Raw genomic sequence first — 7,342 nt, 5'->3', positions numbered from 1 at the left:
GAAGAAAGATAACAAAAAGAAGTCGGTTGGAGGCATGCTGCCACTTTTTCCTCAAGAACAGTGGTTGCTACCACATCAGAGGCCTGCTCAAGGCAACCAGAAATTGTAGCAGAAGAAAATCAGCAAAGGAAATAAAGATTAGGAAAGGATACATCCTCGCAATGATCTAATTCCTATGAGTTATGCACATCTGCTACCTATACTAGTTAATGTTGGGGAAATTGTGCCTAAATAGACCGAACTTGATAGGTTTCCCTACGATCTTAAGCATGACCGTCATGCCATATGTGGATATCATGTCAGACATATAGGGAACTCTATGGAGAATTATTACTCTTTCAAGACCAAAGTTCAAGAGCTCATCGATCAAATGCTATGGAGGTTTACACCTGTGATTGTTGAAGCGCTTGTTGAGAAGAGGTTTGAATACAAGGGTCCTCCGATTTGTATTCAAGTTCATCCACTGGTGGTCCAGCCTGTTACGCAGTATCCGAATCAAGGATACCACACTAGAATATTGTTGGCCAATCCTGAGGCATCATCTCCTGTTGTTGCTACGCCTCAGTACGCCTATACTGGGGAACCCTATATCCCATTTGCAGTCCTTTATAGTCAGACTTCTCATCAGATAGTCACTTCTGGCTTGGTGCACTCTTCTCAAATGTTCCAACCAATGGTTATGCCTCAGATTCATTCTCAATCACAGATACCTTTGATGCATATGTCATACTACTCATCCCCACATGATGTTACGTCCCAGTTTTGGCAGCCTCCTCGAGCTCAAGCTCTACAAAGACAACAAATTGTGCCACATAACTATCAAGGGCAAAGGCAGACCAGACGGTTTGATAGAAAGCGTCCTCAATGTGACCAGATCCATATGACATATGCTCAACTTCTACCTTACCTTGTCGAATAAGGACTCATTGAGACAAAGGAAATCCCACCTGCCACATTCCCATATCATGCAAAACACAATCCCAATGCCTCATTTTCTTATCATGTTGGGCATAAGGGGCATTCTACTGAGGATTGCTGGGTTTCCAAAGCTAGGGTACATGAACTTATAAATCAGAAGATTCTGACTTTCACCAAAGAAGGGCCTAATGTCAAGACCGAAAACGGTGAGTGCAGTCATTGATGAAGAATGCTTAAGAATTAAGGTTGTATCTGCAAGAGAATAATGAGTCAAATTATGCCAGTGATCATGTTGTTTGTCAATCTTTTCATTTGTAACGCTTTTCTTGTATGTCAATGTATTGTTCAATTGTGAATTTGTTTGCTTCTAATAATGATCATAATGAAATAAGCGTGCATGTTTTGCTTAAATCCATTCGTGTTCACTCATGTTTTATTTATCAGTATCAAACTGTTTGTCAAATAAAATAAAAAGAGAATGATGGAAATAAAACACGCAAGATCGTTGCCTGTATGCTTTTGAATAAGACCGTGTTGAGGATGCAAGGCATTGTTCAATCCCTAAACACCAGAGATATAAGGAAGTTAGTCCCTAGTCAACCCATTTGGGTCTTGAAGTAGGAGTTTATTTCTTTACAACATAAAACCCTCATGTTTGACCAGGGGAGGGGTAGTCTTCAGTTATTTTGAACTTGCATTCAAATTTTAGAAGGAGAATATCCCATCAAGTGATCAATCATATCATATCACTCTCAAGAGGCTGAAATCAAAAATCCATAATGGTCATCCGTTACCAACAAAAAGAGTGAGATAGTCATGACCCGTGGAACAAATCGAGAAAGCAGTATCACAGGATTTTCTCCAAAAGAAAAAATGAAACAAAATCAAAAAATCAAAAACAAATGAAAATCCAGCTAAGTCAAGAACATGAAAACAAGATTGACTTAGGCAAAAGTTAGGGTATCCCGATGGGTTAAAAACTTGATCCAAAAAATAACAATTCTACTATTTTTCCAATTATAGTAATAACGGATAATTTCCCGAATGTCGATCTCAAGGACTGCACGTCAATATCGAGTTCAAATTATCATTCAATTAAACAAAATATATGAATTGGGTTTTTAGATTCAAAATTATAAAAATAAAGGCAAAGGCAAATAAGTATGAAAATAAGGGTTCGCAAGGTAAGAGGAACAATGCAAGGGAAGGTGTATGATTTATCCCTCTAACAACTCTGAGTCACTATTGCATCAACAAATATCAATTACTACCAGTTCTCAAGGGTATTTTCACCCAAGTCCTTGGTGAGAAAACCTTTAATCAATCTACCCTAATTTTTATGTCCATAGGCAATTAAGGCAAAGTTAAGCTTTATTATATCAAGAATACTCTGGTTCATATAGGGTATCCCTAGTCCTAGGTAATATCTACTGTAGAGTAACCTTATGAAAACCTTATCAATGGTGGTCCAGCCTAATTGATAACCACAAACAATCTTGATTGGTCCGAAAGAGAAAACATTAAACACATCAAAAGGTTACCGTAAGAATAATATTATAAATGCAAAAGTATACTCAAATTCGTTACAATTCTAAATCAGGGACACCCCCTAGCATTGGGGGGTTTAGCTACTCATATTGTTCAAAACAAATGCAAGATAAAAATTACACATAACAAGTATTTGGATGACTTCGATCTTCAATCGCTTGACAATACTGTGTTTTGCCTCGTTCCAAGATGATATTTTCTTTGGTAGAAGGTTCTCTTATATAGTGAAATAGGTGGAAATGTCCAAAAATCTCTCTGCAAGCCAGATACTCAAAAGCCCGATGAAAAGGGAAAATTTTGGTTTTGGGCTAACACGGCCCGTGTCAGCTGACACGGGTGGCCGTGTTAGCTCACTGCTTCTTGTGACACGCCCATGGTGTAAGACCCTAATTTTGACCCTAAGATCCCTCATGGCATCATATCATTGCTCAATGCATTGCCTCAAGGATCATAGCATCTTGGCTCTTTAATCTTAGGGTTGGGACTTGTGTGAGTTGGTTTGAGACCACCAAGCATGCATAAATTGTGTATTATTTCTTTTCTTATTTTGTTTACTAACCAAAAGCACAAAAATATGTCACTAACTTGTTTTATTTTGAAGCTCAAGCAATCATGAGATCCCTTGCTCCTAGGAGGCTATATGCTCAATGAAGTGGCTAGACGAAGATGAGAACAAGCATGACAATGGTCCACAAAGTTCCTAGTCATCATATATGTCTCCCAAGTATCTCAATTTGTCAATTTTATCAAGATAAACCAAAGGGCTTGAGGCTTGTTTCCCAAGGAAACCCTAATCCAACTGTGCATTGACTGTGCCTTACTCATGAAGCAACCTCAACCTATGATAAAATTGAATCAAGATAAGTTTATTAATTCACTATTTTATGCATATATGAGCTTATGTGAGTATCCTCAATCATTCATTCATCAAGATTTGAAGTTTGGCCTTGAGAAGTTGACCAGTCAAGTCATCTGACCAAACTGAGATCCACTGAGACCTAACTTTTGATGTGTTTGTCAAATGAAGATGACCCAAAGAGAAAAATTGTTATTAAGAACCATATGAAAAACTTTCATGTTCATCTAAAATCCATTTGAAACTTGTAAGGTCATCATTCATTTCAAAACATTATAGGTCATTTTAACTGAAACCCTAATTTTGGGTCAACTTCCCAAGGACCTAACTTCTTCATTTTTTATGATTATGAGGTGATACCAATTGAATTGAAAATATTAAGATGTCTACTTAAAATGTTATGTTGGACAAAATTTTATAATCCTAAAAGAAACACATGTGATAATACAAAACATTATAGGTCACTTTGGACCAAAACCATTGAATCTTGAAAAGGTCCAACTTCAAGTGCCCATAACTTTCTCATTAAAAATCCAAATGATGAAAAATTTAAGTCCAAATTGATCCGCTTCAAGAGATATACAACTTTTATGTTGGATCTTTTCCCATTTGAGGCTTGCATCACTAAAACATAAGGGCTTGAAGTTGGTCACTTTTGGCAAAATTTTCAAAGACATGTTTTGTACCTTAAACTTCAAGGCCAGTTTTCATAAATTTCCAAACTCCAAATGGATTTTTGCCAACCTGACCTCAAATAGTTGTGACTTCTACATAAGTCCAATTACGATTGCTTAACATATCACTAAATTTTGACCCAAAAGCATAGCCTTCTAGTAAGTAAGATTGTAAGTCTCCCCCCTTTCATGGTATTGTGTGGAAACTTGGCCTTTTTTCTTTCCTTTGGAAGATGTCTTGGTTCAAGGATCCATGCTTGTGAATAGAGGGTCGAGTGTTCTCCAAAGAATGACTTAAATAATTGAAAAGCAAAAGCAATACTAACTTCTAACCAACTAACATTTGACTAACTTTTAATTTCAAGTCATTTACCTTATGCACTTTAAATTCAAGTCTTTATCATTTGCCACTATTCATACCATTTAACTTGTTTATTTTAATGCCATTTTCACTTTGCTCATTTGAGCCTTATATTGTGATTGTATGCTTGGTTGTGTATTTCTGTTTGTGTTTGTGGTCTTTTGACCTTAATGTACATAATAATAACAAAAACCCTAACAAAAGATTTGTGTGGACTATTGGATTTGATCTAAGACATTGAACTTAGAATTAGGCAACATTCCCTATGCAAAAAGGACTTGGCCAGTGCCAATATTTCTGAAACCAAGTGCTTGTGAAGTGAACTTTCATCTGATGCAAGTGTTGAGATCCCTTTGAGTTCATCTGCTACATGGTCTTAATGAAGATGTTACTTTAAACTTGTGTCTAATGCCTTATTCCGAGCTATTCAAGGATTGTTTCATCTAATACATGGGGAAGATTATGAAGAAGACTATGGAGTTGCTTGTTTGGACGTGACTATCTTTATTTGATGCCTTGCTCTTCATCATGCTATGTGTATTGTTATTGCTTGATTCTAAAAGTCCAAGGGAAAATTGGGTTTCTATATGACATTCTTGTCTATTCGATTGCATCCCATGGGTCAGATCTTTTCAACTCTTAACTTTTAAATTTTTACATAGGATTAGTCTCTTCATCTCCTCCCCCTTCTTTAATTTCAAATCTCTCCCTCCTTTTAAAATATTCTTTGCTTGTGATTTCTAAACTTAGAGTCTTTATTGCAAATTAGAAACTTTGGCCTTATGTCATTGCATTTTTAAACTCTTTTTCTTAATCAAATTTGTAAATGAACTTAACCATACTTGACTTAAAATTTCAAAACACAAAAACAACTAACACTCATTCAAACTCTTTTAGGCCTTTTGTGCCTCTTTCAAACTTAAAATTTTGTTAAAAGAAAATCACTCACTTTGAAATTGATACCACAAACTGCGAGGTTTTGATCCCTCATTTTATGTTGGTACGTAGGCAAAAGTCTGAAGGTCTTGTCAAACACAAAAATATAATTAATGAATTCTTATCTCATCCTCACACTTTATTTATTGCAAACATCATTTTATAGAAAAACACATGTACACATAAAAAAGGGCTCCGTAGGAGTACCTAAGACACTTTGGGTGCTAACACCTTCCCTCTGTGTAAACAACCCCCTTACCTGTAATCTCTGGCATTTTATTAGTTTTGATTTAAAAATATCTCATCTTTGGGTTTTGTTCGTACTTTTCCGTTTTCCCATGGAAATAATATAATCGTGGTGGCAACTCTGGTTTAATGGACGTTATGTTTATCCATAGCTTAACGATCATGAATTTACCGCTACAGAAATTAAGTGGCGACTCTACTGGGGAGTAGTCCTCAGTAGATTTAGCCTACTTTTTTATGTGTATATAACTGTGTATTTGATGTTTGTATATTTGTTTGTATGATATAATTTGCTTGTTGTGCTTGGTGATCTCTGAATGGTGAGATAAGTTCTAACCCTAACTTGAGTACAATTAAGATAGGAGGATGGTATAGTCATGTTCGACTTGTGTGGAGTAGTCCTTAGCAAGTTGGCTTGAGACCCATCTACTCAGTGGAGACCCTTTTGGAGCTATTAATGTCACATAAGTTATTTGTGGATAGGAATTACTTTCTCTGATTTGGGGTCCGAGAAGCTGAGGACCGTAGAACATTTAACCCATCATGGCCTATTTAGGACGTAGTACGAAGACTGTTCAGGTGTAGACTTGATAACAGTTGTTACACGATACTACACTCAGACAGATTTCTCTTGAGAATATTATGGGTTGATGAGTTAGTCATCCTAACATGTAATAGCCGATAGATGGAATTAAGACTCTGGGAACTTTTTAGAACATGATCTACAGGTATTTATCATTAGTACACTCCTTTGGGATGGTTCTTAACCTGACTCCATGCTCGTGACTCACAACAAACCCTTGATTCTTGGTTGATCCAATCAAGTCTTGTCAATATCAATGGAACTTGGGTGTTGATAAGGTGAAAACCATAATCCACCAAAATGGATGATTGATCTTGACAATGACTTGATTCATCCCTTGACCTTTGTTTGTTTGCCTTGTGTGTGATCCCCTATTTGTGATTGTTGCATTTATGCATTCATGCACATCCATTTTAAACCATAAATAACTTCGAGGACCTGAGGTTTTATTTGCAAATACTTTCAAACCATAGATTGTGGACGAAGGAACACTAAGAAGAACAGTTTCGGATGTCCAGATTTGAAGGAGTTAAGGAAGCTATCATCTTTTGTATTAGATCTCTTGGATTTAAAACAACATCATGGGAAGCTTCTATATGTATTGTCTACTGATGTGGTTGAAGAACTCTTGAGTGTATTGGTTCAGTTCTATGATCCTCTCTACGGTTGCTTCACTTTTCCTGATTATCAGCATGTGCCTATGTTGGAGGAGTATGCCTATCTCTTGGGAATACCTATTTCTAATAAAGTGCCTTTTAATGGATTAGAAGAGATTCCCAGATCTCATATCATAGCTGAAGCTCTTCATCTGAAGAAGTCTGAGATCGAGGCTCATTGGGTGAAGAAAGGAGGAATATTTGGGTTGACTTCTGAGTTCCTCATCAAGGAAGTTACTACCTTTGCTCAAGTCTATAGTATGGATACTTTTGAAGTTATCTTTGTGTTGCTCATCTATAGTTTAGTTTCGTTCCCTAACATTGATGGTTTTGTTGATGTTAACGCCATTAGAATCTTCTTGATTGGAAATCTTGTGCCTACTTTGTTGGGTGATATGCATTTCTCTTTGCATCTAAGGAATTCCAAAGGTGGTTGAACTATTGTATGTTGTGCTCCTCTTCTGTACAAGTGGTTTATTTAGCACTTGCCTCAGACGCCTGCTTTTGTGGAGAACAAACAATGTCTAAGGCAGTCTCAAAGACTTATGTCTCTCACTAATGATG

Source organism: Lathyrus oleraceus, chromosome 2, assembly GCF_024323335.1.
Source record: "Lathyrus oleraceus cultivar Zhongwan6 chromosome 2, CAAS_Psat_ZW6_1.0, whole genome shotgun sequence".
Classification (NCBI taxonomy): Eukaryota; Viridiplantae; Streptophyta; class Magnoliopsida; order Fabales; family Fabaceae; genus Lathyrus; species Lathyrus oleraceus.
This window is presented reverse-complemented; position numbering follows the sequence as displayed.